Source organism: Synchiropus splendidus, chromosome 14 (assembly GCF_027744825.2).
Source record: "Synchiropus splendidus isolate RoL2022-P1 chromosome 14, RoL_Sspl_1.0, whole genome shotgun sequence".
Taxonomy (NCBI): domain Eukaryota; kingdom Metazoa; phylum Chordata; class Actinopteri; order Syngnathiformes; family Callionymidae; genus Synchiropus; species Synchiropus splendidus.
Genome location: NC_071347.1, coordinates 11,428,530 through 11,452,352, shown reverse-complemented (window position 1 = coordinate 11,452,352; position 23,823 = coordinate 11,428,530). Strand labels below are relative to the sequence as shown.

General features: G+C 42.6%; 1 protein-coding gene across 22 annotated transcripts in view; it reads right to left on the bottom strand.

The window, feature by feature from the left end:
- The window catches only part of mical3a (microtubule associated monooxygenase, calponin and LIM domain containing 3a), an 83,844-nt gene extending 60,768 nt beyond the window's left edge, over window positions 1–23,076 (bottom strand). For 3 of the 22 annotated variants that reach the window (XM_053884505.1, XM_053884511.1, XM_053884510.1), the window contains exon 1: window positions 1,699–1,942. The gene's annotated coding sequence lies outside the window, so the exon portion shown is untranslated. Of the gene's footprint in view, window positions 1–1,698; window positions 2,007–6,787; window positions 7,117–22,049; window positions 22,187–22,791 lie in introns of those variants that run through there. The other 19 variants (XM_053884503.1, XM_053884501.1, XM_053884508.1 and 16 more) reach the window with 14 other exon arrangements.
- Between the last annotated feature and the right edge of the window lie 747 nt (window positions 23,077–23,823).

Here is a 23,823-nt window from a genome sequence, read left to right as displayed (position 1 = left end):
AAATGGTAATATATGTGTAATGACTTAATATCTAAAACGTTTCCACACCGCTCCAGTCATGTTTAGCGGCACTAGCTGCTGATACGATAGCTCCATAATGAGATTCAGTCACATTAAATGCTTCAGAGATTATCAGTGATTAGACTATACTAGTGTCAATCGACATACTACACCATAAATCACATCAGACACATTCACTCCTGGAGGCTATTGCTTCAGATGGGTCTTGCCTTCATTGTCACTCAGAATTATCAATACCATCTGACGTGAGCGTTTATAAGGTGCACAAATTACCGGTCATCTTTATTTTAGAACCTTTAAAGGCCATGTAGCGGAGCAGCTAGCATGTGTGCTGACCTTAGTTACACATCAACAGAAGCCGGCGAGCTTCTCATAAGTCAACTGCAGCAACAGACCTCAGGGCACAGACCTGTCAGTTGGGATGCTTCCAGCTGCTCATGAAACATCAGACGCCGCCTGCAGAGGACTTCCTTGCCTCTGCCTCTATTCCAAGCCCTGCTGCCAATTTCAATGCATATTTTAGGGATGCAGAGTGTCAGGGAAAGCGAGTCAAAGTGACTCAGCTTTCCATCGCAGACTCCCTCAGTATGATACATGAGCATGACTAGAGTTATGGTATATTGGTAAGGAGTTAGCCACGAGTTAAATAAGATGCTCTCCACTCCACGATGTGAGTGTTGTGCAGTTAGATTTAGAATCAATACTTGGGTTTTCCTGTTAGCACTTTCACAGAGGTGTGCCCAAAATGAAACGTCAGTGTTATGTCATCAATAGAAGGCATCCTAAACAAGTGTCTTCCAATTAAAACTCATGGAAATGTTCTATGTTCAAAGTTCTAAAGGCTGACAACTAGCTATTTTTTGTGGTTCAAGGACAGACTAAACATCTGGGTGTCATCCGCTGCTGTGTGGGCTCAGGTCGGCAAGGTAAAACAAGTGTGAAACCAAATAAAGGGAGATAAAAAAGTGCCAGAAACATGTGTTCACAGCCAGCATAATGTGCAGTCCTGGTGGTGAGCAACAGATAGCCATATACCACACACGCTGAGCAGGAAAGATATTGCAAGAACAACACAGACGGCTTAACAAAGATAGGCTATCCCAATTAACACGTGGCAACACCCTCTGACCTCAGACAAGACAAGTCCAGCGAAGGTGCTGCTACTGTCTAGGAAGCGGAGAAAGGTCAATATCACTGATCGATGGAACAGATGTTACATCAGTCCACTGAGGCTCAGCTCGTCAACTTGATGTCGTCAATCAACAACACTGACAGGAGCAGAGATGGCAAACAGTGACGTGAGGTGTGAACGGATGTGGATTCCATTCAGCATGGCATTATCAGCGCTGAAGAGCAGTCACTTAAGAACCTGCATTCAGAGGTAAGAGAGAAACCAAACCATCAACTGAACAACATACAGCAAGTAGATCAGAGCCGGTGCATTCAACACAGCTAATTTCACTGCACTGGAACGTACCAGCACCACTAGAACGCCACAGACGCACAAGCACAGAAAACAGAAATGCGACGATCATTGCAGTGCAGTGTCGTCCCATCGTCAGTATCTCAAATAAAGCCCGCGGAGCGTGACATTCCCCAACATGCGGAGGTGCAGTCGGCGGCTCCCGGGAAACCTTCCAAGACATTCGCCGCTTGTTTTGTTGGCGTCCCTCTTACCTCCGAGCCCTGCGCGCTTACAATCCACAGGGAAGCAACGTTAACAAGTCCATATTCGTGTGTGAATCCGCCCAGCGCGCAGAATCCACGGTGTTAGATTTGGTTTTGTGTAACACAGTCCGGGCCAGAACAGCCACACAAACACACACACACACAGCAGAAGGCGCAACTTGAAACTGACACAGAGGGATCGGGCGATACCACGAGAGCGAGAAAGAGGGGTTCGATACTGGCTTCGATAGACAACGACTTGATATGTTCGAATAGGAAACTGTAATTTAAATGCAAAATCGCTTGACAATGGTTTAAATAATTGAAGCGATGAAGCCCGTATCAAAGCAAATAGAAACACACCAGTGCAAACACAGCGTGAACCCCCCCTTTGCCCCAGGAGAGGTTGTTGCCATCCTGTATGTTTCAGCACAGTTTAATCCGATTGGTTTCTCCCAACGTGACGTAGTTGCGTCGCAGGCTTCACATGCAGACGAACACATTTCAACCAGTCAAGCGCTTGACTCAACAGAGTTAAAGGGCGCGGTTTACAAGACGCCAGAGGTGTTTGTCATCAGGTCAGTGACAATCAATAGGACGCACTGCTGTCAACTTCACCATTGCAGTCACAGTTTCATCCATTAGTTCCTTATGCTGATCCCGGGTCAGGTTGCGGGGGCAGCAGGCACAAAAAGATCCGGATTTCCCTCGGACTCCAGGGAAATACAGAGGCTCTTCAACCCCTTAGCAGACCAGCACAGCACCATGTTGACTGCTGACACTGCCGCACTCCATCTATCAATCTCAAGCTGAATCCTTTCTGCACTCTCAAAGAAGATATATGAACTAAGAACTATTCAATTAATCATGAACTTGGATTCAATGAAGCTCTAATATGAGAGAGAGAGAGAGAGAGAGAGAGAGAGACGGACGGACGGACGGATGGATGGACGGACGGACAGACAGATACATACATAGATAGACAGACAGACAGACAGATACATACATAGATAGACAGACAGACAGACAGACAGACAGACAGATGGATGGATGGATGGATGGATGGACGGACGGACGGACGGATACAGACAGACAGACAGACAGACAGACAGACAGACAGACAGACAGACAGACAGACAGACAGACAGATAGATAGATAGATAGATAGATAGATAGATAGATAGATAGATAGATAGATAGATAGATAGATAGATAGATAGATAGATAGATAGATAGATAGATAGATAGATAGATAGATAGATAGATAGATAGATGGATGGATGGACGGACGGACGGACAGACAGATACATATATAGATAGACAGACAGACAGACAGATGGATGGATGGACGGACGGACGGACGGACGGACGGATACATACATAGATAGACGGACAGACAGACAGACAGACAGACAGACAGACAGACAGATAGATAGATAGATAGATAGATAGATAGATAGATAGATAGATAGATAGATGGATGGATGGATGGATGGATGGATGGACGGACGGACAGACAGATACATACATAGATAGACAGACAGACAGATACATACATAGATAGACAGACAGACAGATACATACATAGATAGACAGACAGACTGATAGATAGATAGATAGATAGATAGATAGATAGATAGATAGATAGATAGATAGATAGATAGATAGATAGATAGATAGATAGCAACTTCAGGAACTAAAGAAAGCTTAAGATCTCAGGATCAAAAAGGCGCTCACTCGTTCCCTGGTCAAAGGTCACCTCAGGGCTCATGTAGATAAACTAGGATGATGACCATTTGTATTCCTCTAGAATAGAATCAAATATTTTCCTCAAGCATTTACTTCTTTAATATATCTTTAATTGTATCAATAGTAGTAGCTATAGTTGCAAAAGACTTAGATTGTAACTACAGAACTGACAAAGTGTCTATCAATAATTTAATACAAAAAGACAATGGGTTTTAATGCTATTGACAGATACTTGGGCAGAATACAAACGTCTCCTGCGTCCATCAGTGAATCGTAAAACAGAAGGTTTACTATCTGTAAGTTTCAATAAACTTAAGAGAAAAGAAAGATAGTAAAAGGTCATTTTTTTGCAATTGCCTGTGTAGCATAAAGTGAAATAGCTAAATTTCTCAGTCTGGGAAGACTGAGTCTCACATCTATTTCCCACTGAATTCCAAGCGACATATTTTTGGTTCAAATGCAGAATCAGAAGCTGGAGTTGTTTTGTGGTGAACCACTTAACATTGCAACTTGGGAAGATTATATAGCTGGAACAAACACTTGGTCATCACACTGGCGAGTGGTGTTTACTGTCATCAGCTGCTTTCATAGATAAAAACAAATGTCTGAATGGTAGGGCCCGAATCAAGACGGCTGATTCGACAATGGCAAATTGTTGACCTAGCTGACGCAGCAAACCAGATGTAGAATTACAGGTGATCATTGCACATGCTCTCCTTGGCTGATGCTCGACCTTCATACCAACGCTCAAAAATGCTAACATGCATTCGAACAAGAAATTCCAAACCGAACATACTTCAACACTGACTGAAGCTTCATCGCAATGACTGTTATGTCGAAACTGCCAAGGCCGTCTATTGTACCCGAGTGACGTCAAGCTCGACCACAGAGGAGTCAAAAACAAACAAAACGTTTGCAGGCAAAATGTGGGGAGGGATGTCATACAAAGGCAGATTCACTTCAACAAGACAATGAGGTGGAAGACCCTGTTGAGAATCAGTCAGTACTGACGAGTCGCTTGAACGCATGTCATTGACCTTTTGTGTGGAACAGCCGAGGCATTCCCGGTAATCATCCGGGTTTATGACAGGCCATTATCATTTTCCCGTCTGGTTAACTGTGTCTCATCTGTTTTATTTGTGGTCACAACGTCAAGGCTGAGCATGATGAACACTGACTGAATATCTTGTTAAATCACAAATTCAATTGAAGCCTCAGCGTGTGCCTCAGTTGTTTAAGGCCTCTTTGGAAGCATGCGTTTGAGGCCGAGCAAAACTAGGGGCAGGGATGTTGCCCTCTTGCCTTGAATTGACTGACACTTGTTTTTTGGCAAAACACATTTCTTCTTATTGCATAAAGTCTTATTGCATAGGGCCTGGACTCAAATTAGGAAGACGTGTACAACTGAAAGTACAAATAGTTCAGTTGAAGCATAATAAATTCGACCTTTCTACAGGGTGTAGTCGGTGGGTTAGTGCACAAATAACCACAAAGTTAATAGATTTAACAGTGAAAAACATTCACATTTAATCAAAAGACGCATCAAACTTCCAGAGAAACCGTAAATCTCTAGGGTTGCAGTGAAGGTCGAAGTGCAAACTTCTCAGATTGTTTTAGAAATGCTTTTACATTGACATGGTTTTGCGAGAAAGCAGTTTGGATATACGTGGCACTGGACATACATGACAGAGCTGATGATGACACACTATCCAGCGCATTTTAGGGGCTTTAGAAATGCGCTTTGGACCCCAGTGGAGCCACTGCAATGAGTTTATTTTTTTGTAAAATACTCACAACTGTGACGCTCTGCTGTGTGCTGCTTCCTCTTCTCTGGATTGATCAATGCTTTTTGACTTCAACATGAGAGTGTAGTTCATAGCTAAGGTTTATGTGACTTCACAGCGTGCAGAATTTTCATTATTTATTGAAGAGAAGAGATCCGGGCCTCTGCCTACTGTACTAAAACAAAGCCTGTATTGAAAACTATTTAACTAATATATTTAAGGGTTGGCATCCAACATTCTGTGCTGGCTAAAGCTAGCAACACAACCATGAACAGCCTTCACAAAAAGACAAAAGCCTTGACATTCCTTGACTTCAACTGTCATGTCAATTCCAACACTGGCTTTCCACCAAGTTAAAGCACAGCCCAGACTGAATTAGATTTACCTCGGGACATGGGGTAAATTAAAAATGACTTTTGATTGTAGTCCTGTCCAAATTGTGAAAATTATCATGTCCAGTTTGGCTCAAGGAAAATGACTCAGGCCATATGTTTCCCTACCCAAGTTTTGTTGTGCAAAATTACATTAACTTGTATTTGGAACCTCGAACGCCAATGCCATACTTGCATGCATGAGAGGACAGACTCCTCGAACTAACGTTTCTTGTCACACACATTTGTGAGTTCTTCATATGTATTGAATCACCACAATACTGAGATTAACACAGATGAGCAAAATACGAAATTATAGAAAAAGTTCTTTACCTTTCTTAATATTGTACTGCCAGTCCGAAGTCCAGAAAAGGCTTTTACTCTGGAGTGTAACAGCATCTTCCATCCATTAAGTCAATTAACCAGCGACTACTGTGCTCGAATCAAACCGTCCTGCCAGTCGACAACTACTCTTTATGCAACGAGTCACCAGGTCGATGCAGGAAGTGAGCATGAGAGCTTCGACTCGACCTGCCTCTTCCAATGTCTATCAATCTAAGTGGAATAGATGCAATAATAAGCAACAGGAGATGTAAACAACAGAGATGCATGTTTACTTTTAAAGCCTTATCAACAACCTTTAACTATTACCACTCAATATATAGATATAAAAGCAGCACTTTGTTGAGTAATGTCACAATAACATTACCTGTTCAAAGCAGCGACTCCTTTATAAGAAGCTTATGTTCCGAGGCGGACATTCAGGATAAGAACATCAGATTGGACCAGTCGTCCTGGAGAGTTGGCGGATATTTTCTTTCATGAAGCAAACCACCCGAGATGCTCAAAGTGTGGGACTCAGGAATAACCAGGATAAAAATAGAAGTCTCCTGTGATGAATGAATTCCGCGGTAGACCTGGCAGAGGTCCCGTAATTGCACCTAGTGTTCCAGCGCACCTCAAATGTCGAGTCAGGTTTTGTATTCAGAGGAAGGTGACTGAAGCATGAATCGTCAAAACAAAGGATCGTCTAAGGTGAGGCCAGCACTACAGCAGTATCACCACCAAAACAAAGAGAAGCACATGATGTCATTAGCAGAGACGTTCAAAGGCATCTGTCTGATAGCGTTGTGAGGCACCCTGATGACATTACAAGGTGATGCTCGGCTGCTGGTGGGAAGGTCAAACACTTACCGTGTCGGTGGAAGCCCAGCAGAAGCCGACGATCCAGGTTGGAAGTGCTCTCTTCCTGTTTCCCTCCCGCCCTGTCCCCTTGTCTCTCCTTCCTCCTGCGTCCCTCTTCTTCTCACCACGTCAAGATGCTGCCTGGACCGGTGCACGTTGGCATGGTAACCAAGACTGGGGGGGGATGGTCACGTGACTAGATCTCCCTGAGCATGGATTGGTCAGACGCACCGAGGAAGGGAGGGGGGCATGTCGGGGGTGGGTTGTTGGCAGTGGAGGGGGGGATGAAGTCACACGCCCACCAGTTCACAAATGAGAGGAATCCTCACTCCAGCCTCCTGGAAGCACAACACAGACACAATGGACACTTTGAATAATGGAAGCAACAACCTTTATGGAGTTGCGAACATGGGCTAGATCCCCTCGATGTAGGCAGTTCAGGAATAGTGAGGGAGAAAAGGAGCCCTGTAGTAGCTAGAACTAAATCAAACGAAACATTCCTGGACATTTTTAGACTGGAATTATACTAAATCACAATCTGCTACATTTGTGTGACACAAAGCCCTTTCATTAACGTGTGAAAAGCTGACTGCTGCTGCCGGCACTGAAGCATGCTGTCCGTCATGGTGGCATAGAAGGTGAACTACTGTTCCGTCTGTTGCCACCATTAATGTGATCTGGGGCTTGTTTGGCTTGAGATGGCACAAGTTGTCCGCGCTAACAAGCACCACGAGGCAGTAGAGGTTGGTGAAAGGACTGCGTAATGATATGCACAGCGCCACTAAACAGGCATTTAACAGACTTAGAGACCCAAGAAAAACTTGGCACCAGACTAGAAGCCATGAGAACAGGGTTTAGTTTGTGACTCGTGGAGAAGAAAGCTTGCAGATTTGAGAGAGCAGGAGGAAAAGTAGGTCGAAATGACTAGTCAGACGCCGAGCGGTCCTCCTGGCCGTTGTGTAACAGTCTGTGTTTGGTCCAGTTTCACTGATGATGTTGTCAAGGTTCATCCTTTCTTATCATGAATGAAAACAAAACGGTTTCCCTGGTTGTCAATGAGAGGGTAAAGTCTCAAAATGATCAAACAGAACTTCTTTCAACATTTCCCATCTGGAGTTTCTATAGCAAGTCGGGCTCCTCCACCTTTACCTATCCTACTCATGCATCGCGCCATCCTATCTGTCCAACATGTCTATTGTCCAAATCCAGTCTGGCCTCCCGAATTTGTCTCCAAGATGAAGGGAACCAAAAACCTGAGCGGCAAAGACTTATGTTAGTCTACAAAACTGATTTACAGAACTGTTTTGCTGCACAGCATTGTCGATGTTGCACGGACATTGACAGCAACAAAAAACAAAATTTAAAAAAGAAAGAAAAATAAATAGCAAAATAAATAAAATACATACAAAAAAAACACGATCAGCCACAAGGAAATAAAGTAAATAATGAAAAAGTAAAACGTTGATGAATAAATAGAAATCAATGGCTGAAGTCAAAAGAAAACAAAAACTTTTGACAATAACAATTATGAAGACAGAGTTAAAGACCAAAGACCGTTCCAAAAACAATTTCCCCCCGTGACCCACTTGGCCCTCCGCACCATTATCCTGTACTTATCATGTGTGACACATGCAAATATTTGCAGTGGCAGAGCCAAATCCACCTGAGCTGCACCTTGTCAGTGTAAACACATGACTGGACTAAAGGTGCTTTTTGGCCTCACTTGGTTGTTCTGAGGAGAACTCCATTTCTTTTCTATGACTGATGCACTTATTATGTTATTTTAAAAACGGTCCATTACCCATGAGGAAAGGACACAGATTTATGCTTTATTAAAATCCTATTTGACTTTTAATCACAGGTCCACTGGTCGTATGAAAATGTCCCCTGAACTAAAACTGAAAAAAGTCCTTTTAAGACTAATAGCAGAGTGATTTTCCTTGTGTCTGTGTGTGCCTGTTTATCGAGGGACAGAATGGTGTTTTAAGCTGGAATCCAGGTGACTTATGCAAATACTTGGGGAAATTGAATCAGTTTTGCTATTGTGATTTATGTTGATAATAAATACTGATGATGTTTACATTATTCATGATAATAAAAACACTGGAAGCTTCAGACCACTTAAACATCTTTTACTTTCTGTAAATAAATGCATGTCAAATGAATATGCCATTTCCATCATCAAAGTATGTAGCATAAAAAGGAACACAAATCACTGGTATGGACAAAGAAGAGCAGGTCAAGGTTGTGAAAGACATACAAAAGTCAACAAACAGGAACAACACAGCTGGCTTTCATTTGCATTTCTAAGCGCAGCGCTGGTGTGTGATCAGTCTGCATGTAGTCAGGACTGTACTCAAGCATTGCAGTACTCAGGTTCTATGCATTATGCAGACTGTCTTAAGCTTCAAATGGACACGCTCATCAATAAATCACAATCGCCGGTCCAATGTTTTATTCCCAGTCTGGAGGAGATCAGGAGATATATAGATACTACAGTATAGTGTAAGACTCCCTCAGGTTACTGTTCAATTTACCACACAATGTCCCCACTCAGTCACATTGCACAATGGTTTGTTGAATATTACTGTATGATGAGCAACACAACAACTAGGAGACAAGACACAGCAGCAGAATGGGAAACCAGACAATATCATGCCATAGAAGTTCATATCTTTCCCATCTAAAGCCCAGCCAAGAAAAGAAGGAAGGGGATGCCATCGACTTCAGCATGTAGAAGGTAGCAAGGAAAGTGCACTGCAGACAGCAGGACATCACGTCCAGGATGGGAAAAATAAAGAGCCTAGATTGATCCTCAGAACTCTCCGACTGAAGCTGAAAAGACCACTCCAGTGGCCCAAAGGATGGAACGATTCCATTATTATTTCACTAACCAATAACACTGTCCAATTTTAGTTTAGTCATAATTGGTCACGTGCCATTGTCCTTTCACCACTCAACCATCGTAAACACTTCACTTCATGACATTATTTCTGCTTCGGCTGAGCAATCCACGATTTTACCAACATGTACGGCCGAATTAGGGCATGAATTTGAGATTTTTAATTTAGATTTTTTCAAATCATATATTAAAAGTGTTAGTAACTATTACTTTTTATCTCACAATGTACTGTGTCATTTGAAGTTTCATCATAAAATCCTTCAAATTAAAGGCTTATCCACCATAGGGCTGCACTAAAGCTATTGAAGCAGTCCATGACAGGTTCAGTAGAGACGTCATGACATGTCACTGCAGTTAGCTGAGGTTACGGGACCACTGCGACCCCAAACATGGGAATTATAGGACCATTTCACAAAGGACACATCAAAGGACACCTATCTATAACACCACATTTTGGGCAATTACAATAAAAAAATATTTCACTTTCAAAAGAAGATTTAGCACTATACAACTGTTTACACAAAGTTTACATACATTTTCTGTTTTTTTTTTAAACGCAATAAAATCTGTCATGTTGGCGTGCTCCTCAACCTGTACGCATCATTTGCCGACTAGTCGATTGCTCTTTAGGATACGTGACTAGTCGACGATCAAAATAGTCCTTAAATACAGCCCTCATCCACCATAAGGGAAGGAAGTAAACAGGCTCAGAAAAGCGATTATTACGGCACTAACAGTGAAGCTACATGTATACCATCTAAAGGACAAACCAAAATTAGTTTAGTATTGCCATTTTAACATTCATCAGACTGAAACATCTAAATAACTCACAAAATTAAATTTTGTTCCAGTTATGCTGCTTTTGAAAACAAGCCATGGTCAGAGAATTGCTAATGTACGAACACAAAGAAACACAAAACACAAAGCTATTTGAAGCATGAAGGAATCTTGAATAAAGATTTTAAAATGATGTGAAAGAGGAAAATGAAAAAAAAAAGTTTCAACCACTTTCACACCCATTCATTGGCACTGAGAAGAAGGCAATTTGTTGCTACCGTATATGGTGATCGGTAAAAGGTTGCTACATTTAAAGGTTTCAGAATTTACTGAAAATATTTCAGCATTTTTGAGATGAAAAAATGTAAGTCAAAGTAAAAGCTATTTTTCATTCATTTATTTTCTCTCCAGCTTCCTTTGTGTTCATATGTAAAAGAATTTATTAATTTTAACTTTTATATTTTATTTGCACCTAAAGATTATTAAAATGCCCTAAACGGAACTCATGAAACCTACATCTATTGATCTGTGAAAAGGTGACACTAACATAAATAAAAGAGTCAAAGGATGTGGTGTGATTTTTATTTTATGAGTAGAAAATGCTCGAATTTATGCTGAAATACCTCCATAGTTAGTGACATTGAACCACACTCCGATTAGTGATGAGAACTTGACTTCCTTCCGAACATGGACGCCACTAAATGCAACTCGTGAAAAAAATCTATAAATATGTAATTTGCAGGTTGAAAAAGAAAACATTTTGGCCAAACAGCATTGCAAATAACTCAAGCAAGCTGTTTGTAGAGTAGACAGGGCGGATCACTGCACACCAGCTGCATGACAAGACTGGTTAAAAGCACATTTGAAAAAGACCGTTGTTTTAAAGCCACACAATGTGTATCCTCTGTGCAAACAAATGATGGTGCAAAAGATCGTCCCAGAGTCACATGAGAATTTGAGGGAACGTGAATCCTGCCAGTGATGTAACTCGAACATTTAATTTCCTCCAGAACGATGAGCACAAACCCTGAACAAACACCACCTAAATCAGCTCCAGTTGGCTGCTGCCCCTGAGCATTGATGGTGGACGGAGGAGTGAAGACAGGAGGAAGAAAAAAGAGAGCGGTGCTGCCGCTTTTGTAATGCAGAGGAATGGAAGTTACAGCAACTACTGAGTGAGAAGAGTTCCACCTAGACAGGCAGTGGAAAGACAAAGCCGACAATGTGGTCAGGATTTCTGCGGCCTGCCTAAATTTAACTGCATGTGTTTAGGAGAAGGTCTCACACTGAGGCTCTGTGAGGACTAAAACGGCAGCAGTGGTCAGGGAGAGGCTGCGCTGCAACAGTCACTGGATTCCTGTACGACCGGTTCAGGGCTGTAAATCCGCCCAGTCATGTAAGATGAGAGGTCACAGGTCAGAGCCATGACCTCTCGTTGATCCTATGCAGCCTATAGCTCGAGCATGCCTGCCTGAGATGAATGAGTGCTGAGGGTGAAGGTTGCGAGTGTTCCCGTACTGCAAACTCCTTCACTAAGATTGGAGAATATATGTTCCAACAAAAAAATGTAGCAACACTTATCAACAGATTTGCTCCTGGTGGCAGCCTGCAGATCCAGAGAGGAGGGTTCAGTGTTTGTGTCATTATCGAGTCAAATTTCAGGGCTCGTGGACTCTCAGGGACTCACTTAAAACAAGTCCCTGCCTGCCTCGGACCGTCGCACTCACCCTTGAGGCAGCTCTTACGCATCATCAGTTACCATGGCGACCACTGTACTTTCACATCCCGGCCCACATGAGAGCCCACGAGAGTGAACTGAGAGTGTAATCTTAGGTAATGATGAGACAGCACAGCACAAAAGTGCCTTGTGGGACAATGTAAGTGGGCTTCAGAAGCAACTGTGGCCTCAAACTATTAAACCCTCCTTTCGCTAACACGTACTCTCAGCTGTTCCAGCCATTTTGGAGAGCCGGAACAGAAATGATAAAATATAAATCTTACATGTACATTGTATTCATAAATGAACTGGGGTCTGAACAATCTTTCTCAGCTGTCAGCAAACTTGGTTCTTACAGGATCTTCACCACAGATCAGTGGAAACTCAGCGAGAGACCTGCAAAGGATTCACTCCACCTCTCGGCTCAGCTGAGACTCGAGTCGGGGATCACATTGGGATCCATTCCAATTCAACCTTTTTCTGTGTGAGCAGATCCAGACAGTTTTTCTATCATTTCTTTTGTTTTTTCAGTCAAACGTTTTACGTTTTAACCGCAACTTGGTTGTTGTTTCAGTAACATGACCCCGAGCTGAGGTCATGGTTCCAGCTGATCCTCAAACTTGATCCAAAGTGAGGTTCATCTGACACAGTAACAGCCCAAGGACAGAAACCAAACACCGCTTTGTCTTTGGGACTCAAGCAGCAACACATTTACACACATAGCTGCTACTTAGCTGCACAAACACATCTAAAAGCGTTTCACAGAATCTTCCGAGCCACAGCAGCATATTAAATTGCACAAACACAAAAAGGGCACAAATTCAAACTGAAATGATCCTCCGTCTTGCACTGAAATCTGTCACTCTTCTCTTATCAAAGTGAATCACTGGACTCTGCTGGTGGAGAAGTACAAACACCAAACTATCGTGTGCAGCTGTTCAAATATTGTGACATGTGATCTTCGGCTGGCACAAAGAGCTCTTGTAGTAGAAGCCCAGAACACAAAGACAGGCAACACTGGGAGCTCATCTCGGCGGCTTTCCTTCAGCCAAACACATCAAACACTTTCTTCACTTTTGTTCTAGACATTTCATCAGGCTCCTTCCTGTTGTGCTGCAAGACTGGACTGGCCAGTGGTTAAATAGAGTGCGCTGCAAGTCTTGACTGGATATTTATCGGCATCAGGATTGTGATGGTTTTGACGTTTTGTTCACCACGGAGCACTGATCCTGTTCATCTCTGTGGTCGGCTTATCTCACAACATTTCCTGAGTTGTGTTCATCTCACACTCAAGCAGTCAGCACTTGTGATCTGTGGGCAGAGACGGGAATAAAAAGGGCCTCTGTGTAAGAGCTATGCAACACTTTGCAAGAGTAAATAGCAACCTGCACCACTGATGCTTTCTCCTTTCAGTAAATTTTTTTCTCAAATGTTACAGCAGAGTGAACAAAGTATGGCCCGGGGGCTAGGTGCAGCCCCTTGTCTGTCTTTATGTGGCCCTTAACAGCGAAACTACTGAAGTTATTTGGATGTTTTCCATCATTCATTACTTTTCAAATTCCAAAATTTATTCATTAGTTATTTTTTCAGGTCTTTATTCTGTTGTCCTGTGCACTTACTTTGACAGCTTTTACTTTTCACCTTGACAGAATTAAAACCTACCTTGAAATAAATTTCCTTATACGTTAAACCGTAGTTCTGTTGCTACTCCAAAATATTTCAGAATATTTTAAAATCTTTAAAATAACTATATGTAAAATTAATTATTTAAGGTGAAACTGCATCCTTTGTGTCCGGAGTTTTATGCACTCACATGCTTCCCTGGGTTCCTCTAGGCACTTCAGTTTCCTCCCACAGTCCAAAAACATACATAGGTCTGTGATTCCAAGAGGTGTGCGGCAACACACAAAGTTGCTATGGGAATCCACTTTGGGATTGGAGCTGGTTCATTACACTAGAGGTTAAGCATACAGATGCACTGCAGCATCATGCTGGAAACTACTACATCTCTGTTCATATGTGAAGCTCTAAAAGTCTCGCACTCTCTATGGAGCCATGAATTCTGAGCTTCCCTTGGTAGCTGGGTGTTTGTTTCAGATATTGGCAAGGAGCCCAGAGATCCATCCCATTGTTGGAATTGAACATCACCTAAAGTCTATACTTAAAGTCAGTTGGAAACATTATCCACCCAGCACGGGATGATGAAACTGAAATTTGAACTAGCTCTGAGATAAGGTGTTTTTATTAAACCCCAATTCCATTGTTCAAAGATGCAAAATGTGTTTGTACAGACTTAAGCAGAAACATCAAGTGAACTGCTCCACAGGTATTAATGACATGATGCAACTATCTGCTTTAGTCTGTAACACACCAGTTTGGCACCAAATATGAAAAAAAAAACACCACAAGATGTAAACCGGGGAAACCGTGAATTCCTACTTGATAATAATGAAGTGTGAAACAGTTGGATTCCAACAACATTTCATTACAGAAAGACAGAGAGTATTTAAGGTCATCATAGCAAAAGTTATGGCTCACATCACTTCATAGCTATTGTTACACTCAGCGTTGGCTAATTTTTTTAAATAAATAAAGTGACAAAACATTTTTATTAATCTTATTTTTATTTTTATATGACTAAACTACAAATTCAAAATGCTATTTAGTGACATGTTTTGATTTATAAACACTCTAACACTAAAATAACTAATCCACTCTCAGAAAAAAAAAAGAAGAAAATACTGGATTAGCGAGGAAGCATTCCGAGCATTTATTTGCGAGTTTAGGTTCCGTAACTGAAGGAAATGACATTAGTGAAGCCAATTATTTCCAACTGTGGTGGCGGGACACCAGACTTAGAATAAAATCTGCAGATGTTTTGTGGCCATCGCTAGATATAACAGCTGAAATGAATCCAGAATATTTGGAGTTGAATCTAAGAGGATTAAACACCACAGTCAGACGAAGGTGATTGTTCAAAGGAAACTCCAATGTGAGTGTGTTAAACCACCACCATCGCAGTGAAATATTTGGCCACGAAGTATTAGCTTAAATGAGATCAGGAAGAAGAAGGGTGATGTCAGAGAATTTCAGACTCAAATTAATTTGATCCTTCAGAGGCTTTTTGGAAGAACCTGAAGAAGAAAAGCAGGACAGCTTGTTGGTTACAGGAAATGATAAGACAGAGTTAAGCTACACCCATAAAGTCGTTGATGATGTGTGTGTCACATCTGCTTCCTTTCTAACGGATGAGGTCACACACTTGGACCCTCAACTGACATTCAAATCACTCAAATCCAAAGTGTGATGCTCCAAAGCGTTATAACAAGGAGATGAATGCAAGCTGCAGATGTGCACTGACTGCTACAGATGGATGCCTCCACCTGCCAAGCTGCATTGAAGATCCATTCCAGATTTCACATAAACAACCCAAAGAAGTTCTATTGGAATCCAGATGTTCTTTTCCCCCTAACAGTCTGAAAAAAAGCTCAATAAATGCTGGTAAGTTGACTTGAGTTTTCAATAATGTGATCATTTCTCTAGGTACAGAGCCATGTGCTCTCTGTAGTCTGTGACAAATGGTGTCAAAGTAGGTTGATGACATAAATATACAGATGTATGAACGACCGCAGAAATAACATGAGGCGCTTATGCATGCACATTCTCCCTCCCAAATTATTGACAGTCATCCAGTGGCTACAGTGTGTTGATGCGCTGATCTGTTCTGCGGCACTCCTCTTCCCACACACTCACAGCGAAGAAGCCGGTCACATGCACAACTTCCAGCTGTGTTTAAACTTGATGCGCTTCTACTTTGACCACACACCTTTACCACAGAACCATGGAGGGAGGGATCCTTGTCGGACCCGCGACGCCAAAGACTGTCTGCCCCGCAGAGCCAACAGAGCTAACAGAGCTAAAGGCTAACGTGACATCTCACTTCAAAACTTTATTGATACTCAGACTGTCAAAGTTTGCTTTGGGGTTTAAAAGTTGGCGAAAAACTAAATGCACAACAAAATAAATACGCTAAAAAATGTTAAGAGAAAAATAATAATTGTTTTTATGAAGCAAGTTCAGGCAAAGAATACTGAGGATTAGTCTGGAAACTCAAAACTACAATAAAATCGTGCAAAAGAGAAATAAATAAATCATGATATATTTTGCCATACTGGCCGCCCCTTTCTGGACACATTTGAAACAAATACATTTTCTGCAAATTGTTTCTGCCGGGCAAAACAACAACTGACTGTGACGTGTTGGGAGTGGGACCCTGTTGGCTAGTGTCATATTGAAGGACAACATGTCAATATGGTCGTAGACAGCAGGCATTTGCACAGACATTTTGGGAGGTCTGCTGCTCAAGCTAGACAAAGGGCAGCCATCGCAGCCATTATAGTAGCTGCTGGGTCGGTTTGTCACTGAAATAATCAACTAATGCTTATATACCTCCTCCATATGGGACGTTACCATGGTAAAGCATGTGCCAGGAAACATGAGGTTGCTGGTTTGTTCTGGCTAAGTCTTTTCAATATAATGCAAGTCTTTTCAATATAACTGAGTCCGTTCCAAATATTAAAAGAAATAATAAGGCCATTTAGTTTGTTTTTAACCATCATCCTAACAAGACGTATCAATACTGTGGTTGTAGGGGATTGTTGAAACACAGGATTGTTTCTCAATAATTTAAGAATGAAGAACAAAATGGGCTTCAGAACGGGCACTTCACTCACGCAGGGAAAAAGGGCTGGTGCCCCACCACTAGTGGTCTATCTGTGCACGTCCCTGGTAAACAGGCCCCAGCCAGACATGCACTCTGCTACATTCATTTTGTGCTTTAGTCATGCGCACTTCATACCAGCAGGTGGTCCAAATTGGCTCCAGGACTGACATGGAGCTAGCTTTCACCATCTCAACTAGCTGACATGGGCGCTCACGGACGAGATGCCATGAGTAGACTCCATTAAAATGCAGACCACCAGAGGCTTCTTTAGTCACTGAAGTTAGGAGGCTGAGAAGCAAAACAGCAGCAGCTCAATTTAAGATTAGATTTCACAACATTTACATCCACTTTGAAATGTGTCGTAGAGCTATTTGGTCTGATGGGAAACTAGATGTATCCACAAAGACGCCAAGACATTAGGAGAAATGTCTACGAAGAACAAGAACAAGGACGATGAAAATGGAATAAATATTCCTACCCTACTCCTGCTGAGATCTGCTCACATTCTGTACCCGAGCGTTGAACCTGCATGAGTGACCCACAGGAATCTCACACTGTAATCCAACGTTCTGTTCAGCACTGGAACACCAATTCATCCTTAGTCCACAGGTCGATTTGAATAGTTTTACAGAGGCTGGATTAGATACAGATGAGCAGCGATCGAAACTTGGAGGCTGAAAACTCGCCACCAGACCAGACAAACAGTGACTGTTGAGGTGCCAACACTGGAGATACTGAAGCAACCTCCACTGATACATGCAGAGAAGCAGAAGCTACTTTAGCTTGGTTTTTAAAATGTGCCTTAAACTGCAACATCATGAGAGGACGATGATGAGGATGACCACCGGTGGAATATTACGTCTGAATATCTGGAGTATGACTCAAGTGTTCCGGTGCCCTAAGAGAACCAAGTCAGGCAGAAATGATACCGATAGACACACTGCAATTGAAGAAGTGTAATTACAGCGTGCGCACGGTTATATGTGTGAGCGGTTCCCTCACACATCGGCAAACACACTGTAATTACAGCAGAGTCTGAACTGGTCCGACCAGACAAAACAGCCTCCCACAGCGTCCATCTGCCGACCAAGACGTCTCCATTAGAGAGATGATGGCTTAACAGGATTATCAGATGATTAACAAAGCAACTACCCAGTCGGACACGCAAAGGGAACGCATTCCTCTGGATAAGGAACCCATTTGTCTGATACAGCTATGCACTGCAAAATGTGACAAAAATCTGATCTGGTGACTGTGACATTCTCTCAGCTAGAAAACTGTGATGGACAACCGTCACAAGGATTACGCTTCGATACAGTGTTGGGCCTGCAAGGCCTCCCATTGAGGACCACGGCTCACAGAGTAGATGCAGATGGGAGATATCTACTAATGGTGTCAGAAGTGGGATGGATGGGAGTGAAGCACAATGGTTTGGAGTATTGTGCACCTCACACCGCTGCAAGACAACAGCAACCTGCATGAGGGAATTCAAATTCATGAAGTTTAAATTCCTAAACTCAAGTTTGAGATAGATTAGGTGGAAAAAGCTTGATGGAGGTGTTTTAAGTTCTCCATGGTGCAGGGCAGACAGGTGTTAGCCATGAAGTGCTACACATCCAAGAATGAAACTTTTAAAACCATAAAATGAAAGTCTTTATGTAAAGAACACTATTCAGTGGTGATGAGTTCCATGAAACAGTTTCTTAGAAATCGTTGCTGACAGCCAGAGCACGTGCAGCAGACAGTGCCATCTAGTGGCCTCTGAAAATGAAGACACTGTTTCTAGAAACCTCATCAATCCATCACTAGTATACAGTGCATGACCCTAGTAGGTTTCTTATCCCACGACTTATAACCACGACTCTCATTGATTTATTGTGACGTAAATAAAACCGAAGCCTAACTCAGTCCCAGTGGCAAAAATCTAAATACATATGTAAGAATTTATGGAAATACAAGTACTTGTCAACAACAGCAGTAGTTGTGAATGAATCATGGGTTCTGATCTCGATTTGCCACACTTACTTTCTATTCCTATATGAAACACGATACAGAACCAAAAATAAAACCAACATTTCCTGGCTCAGAAAAGCTCTGGTCAGGGTTTAGTATGTTCAGGTTAAAAAAAACGGTCACCATTTCCTCTGAGATCTGTGTTGACACCAACTGAGTCTTGCTCGCCATGGCCTCACCCTCTGGAACGTCTACACCCTCATAAGCCAACTTGAAATCTTTTGACTGCAAACACTGACCTTTTCTCTTGACGCAGTCTTGGTGCCAGCCCTCAGGATCCCGGGTCCAACCCAGAAACCTTCCACCCTAGGTCTACTTTCAAAATAGTCATCACAATCTGCCCATTTCTACATGATCAAGACGCTTACGAACATGGCAGGGAACACGAAAAATGAAAACACAGTTAGAAAAAACCCACTTACTGTTAAAAGCTACATGCTAAAGCTCACTTTTCTGAGCTGTGAGCATTATATATGTCACAACAAATGCACGACAGCTTCGGTGAGCACACTGAGGTGCGTGAGTGTGTGAAGTGGGTCAGCTGACATGCGATGGTTTGAGGAGGCAGAAAACCTGATCCGGCGCTTCAGCGCTCAAGAAGAGAATCACACACTTCAACAGGCGGCAGCCGACAAGTGTTGGCATGAGGTCAGGCTCCGGGTCACCACTTCAGAAATAGAGGCAATTCACATTGGGACACATGATTCATGTCCACACGCACATATAGACTCACAACTGCAGCTGTCTCTCTGGTTCCTCTTCACCAGGATTAACTTTCAGACACGTCGTATCAGTCGCAAGTTATGAAACTCTCTCATGTGCAAAACACAACATGCTGAAAATGACTTTGGCTAAACTCAGTTACCATCCCAGAGGGGAAGAGCGACTACAGTGCACCGACTGACCAGTGGATCACATGGTACCTCAGTGAAACACTGAAATCACAATCAGACTGATCATTTTTGTGAACAACAACTTCTCTTTTTCACACTTCAGACTGCTTTCAGGTCAGGATTTGAAATGTTACCAGGAGCAGGATCTGACCTGCCGCATGATGGAGAAACATGCAGGCTCTAAATAAAGGAAAAACATTCTGATGTGGGCTGGGTTGAAATATGAAGGAAAAAATATAATGCAATCCCTGGAGGCATGTATTTTTTTTATAATAATATAATTAATAAATAATGTAACTAAACCTTGTGTTTAAAGAGAAATAAATAAAGAACCATTTTTCGTTCTTCATCTTTTTTTTGCTGTTTACACACTTCTACAGATAGGCATATGGAGAAATGTATATGGAATTTTATTTTATTTTATTTTTGTATGTTTGAACTCTAGCCTCCCAGCAGAACACCATATCAACTGTGATAACCGCAAACAAAGCTGTCAACTACACTCCGAACAAATAAGTACAGTGGTTCATTTCAGTTATATTTAGCAAAGTGGGTGACAAAAACACAACATCATTATTCCATCATTTACTCCCACTCGCCTTCGCTGGAGGAAATTCCAGCTCATTTTAAGCCTTTAATCACCACATCTATTTGACTGCAGGAGGAAGCCACACCTGCGCCTGATGGTGGACCGTAAGAGGGACACCACTGGGATGCTTTCACTTCCCACTTCTCTCATTAAGTTTGGATGTGTCATGGTGGTCAGGGGGTAGGGTCCAGTGGTCACAACCGACCAGCAGGGTCAGCGTGCCGGACTGCAAGCGAAGACAAGCCGCCCGGCTAACAGGCACTTTGTTGTGAATGATAGCTATTCTTGTGCTCCAACATCACATGAGCGCTGCCTCCTACTCAGCAGAACAATATACTGCTGTCTCCTGATACAGTAGAGGCTGATAGTGATGGAGGGAGGAGGAGTGGGGGGTGGAGGCAGAGGTAACCTGCACTGAGACCTTCAGGACAGTTGGTGTACACAGCCGACATATCACATGCTCTCTCAGTACTTTCCCTCCAGACACCCTTCTTGTCAAGCCCTTGTGTTCATGACGTCAGAGAAAAACATCCCAATAATCCTCACTCTCATGTAACCAAAGCAGCTGCACTGCAACATTCAGTTATTCATCAAAAAACTGAGTACACTCCCCGCTACTTCCTCCTTTTCGGAAGCTATCAGAGTTCTATTGAAATTTGAAGTATTTCTTGTCCTTCAAAACAAGTAAATATATTTAATAAAAATGCCTTTATGTCATTATTTGCATCTTTTAACATCATGATATTCACACTTCAAAAGACCGTCCAAGATCCATGTGCAGATTATATTTTTCCTCTGTCATCCTGTGACTCACAACAGTCGCAGGATATACTGAGGCCCATTCTGCTCTAAGCATTCATCGTGTTAGTCAACTCCAACTGTCGGACCACTCTGCCTTCCTGCACTCTCTTCTTCACCTCAAACTCTTTTCACCACCTTTATTCCCAGCATCTACACCCCACCTCTCATTCACACGCAAATATTCAGCCTTGCTACGAGTTTAAAAAGCAGAACAGATTAAATAACAAAATTAAATAAATGGCCTCACATCTTGCGTGGTGTGCATCATTGGTATAGATGACCTGAGAGTTGACAGGTAATGGGTCACCACTGAAAGAGAATATTGTCTTATTTAGGAAGATGCAAAGGGACAATAAGAAAGGCACTGATATGACCGTCACTTAGATGAAGACCCTCGATCGTGACTTGACAGGGGCCACACATTACATGGCCCAGGGGCTGCACTCTCTCGTGCTGCCGCAGTATAACTTGACACTACTTTGCGTCAGCTGCAAGGACTCACAACATCTGCAGCCTAGATTAAGAATAAGAACCAAGTACAGAGTGAAGACTGAGGAGAGTAACGTGCAGTTCCAAACCTAACAAAGAGTTAATTTGTTGGACACGTGAGTGTGCTTGCTGCAGCCGTTGGGTCCTCTGCTGCTGTGTTACATCATGTACTTGCATCCTCCCACTGACCCGGCGGTCACACGCCGCAATCACCGCCAGTCTGACAGGAACGTGCCATGTGCCATGGCAACCACCCAAACACACACAGATGCCCGCCGCACCCCGACCCCAGCCTCTGAAGAGAACCAACACCTTAGCAACACCTACAACAGGCTCCTGCTGACACAGTGAATTAAAGTCTACTCACAGGAAGTTGAGAACCAGACATCCTCTAATCTTGTAGGGAAAACTTGATCATGTTTTGGAGCAAACACACACTCCAGCTCTGCAGTGCTGGAACCGTGTCAGTATCCCGGTCTGACTCTCCCTCCCTCAGCGTTTCCTCCAAGGTCAGGGCTGGCCGTTTGACTCCTCCCCAAGCGGACACCTCCTCCCCCCCATCCCCTGTCTCACCGGCTGGAACGGTAATCACTGTCATGATCCAGATTAACTCCTGGGTGTGCTCTTGTTGTGGTCCTGGTGGACCACAAGGACGGCACAACACAGAGACAGGATTACTGGAGGAGCGGGCGGGGCCAGGTGGGAAAGGGGTCAGTGTCAAGGGACGGTCATTCGCGGGACGGGACACCTTAGATCGACACTGGGCCGAAAACAGAACGACAACTTGCAGCTGGATTTAAATATGATTATTAAAAAGATAACACTGACACTAGTTAAAGCTGCTATCTATGACTTGTTATATGTGTTTCTGCTTAGTACACACTGGAACAAATTGCATAGTCGGCAACAATAGTGAAGCTGCATCAATGGCATTTAAAAGGAAATAGCTAAACTACAATCTCAGCTCGTCACCCAACCATGGGATGAGTCACCAAAAGTTCTTCTGCAGACACGTGAGGCGCCATCTTCAAAAGTCTGTGGTGCTTTCAGACAACAGAGCCATGAGGAGCGGAGACAAACAAACAAGGCACCTTCGAAACACCACTCACGCAAGTATCGACTGCTGGAGTCTTCTGGCTCGTGCTGAGTGGCCCGGCTCCCGCAGCGGAAGATTTACCGGCCGTTTAGCTGCATCACTCAGCGGCTTTAAGATCCTCTAATGGGATTAAAGCAGAGAAGCGTCTGATGGGATGAGATGGAAGTGGAGACCTGCGGAGAGAGGACAGCACATCGCTCACTGGGCATGTGGCGCGAGAGCAAGGAAACGCTGCTTCAATACCCCAAAAACTAAACACCCAAAACATTAGAATAGGGCTCCACTCCTTGTATTGTTAATAATTCTAGACAGGAAGTGAAAAAAAATACGACGTTTATCAGTGAACTCCACATCAGCTAGCCACTGCTATCCCTGCTTCCCAATGTTACATTTGTGAGGCTGAACGCCACTATACTATCGTGACAAGCAGTTACAAATGAAATGTGCTATTGTGCGATATTCAATGATTATTTTTAATTGAGGCCTCGCTTCTCGGAACTCACCTTGTTTATCCCCCGGCAGCACCTGAATGCACCATAACGCGCCAAAGCAATGGAGGAAGCCTGACACCGTGTGGTCATTAATAGCAACTGCGTTTAAAGTGACTCCTATCGTCCAATCCGAGTCATTTATTTACCCATCTCTGTATGTGTGGAGCTGTGTGGAAGGTAACCAAAGACAAAAAAATAATAATAATAACAATAATAATAATCACACACACACACACACACACACACACACACACACACATATATATATATATATATATATATATATATATATATATATATATATATATATATATATATATATATATATATATATACACACACACACCACAAACCGAATTTAATTTATTGCCATGGTCAGTGAGGGGCCCACCAACTAGAAAAGTGTTTTGGAGTTAAGTACTGACAGAAAAAATAAGATAAAATAAAACAAAATAAACAACAAAGGCGAATTCAACAGTCTGACGGCCGATGGGAAGAAGCTATATATATATATATATATATATATATATATATATATATATATATATATATAT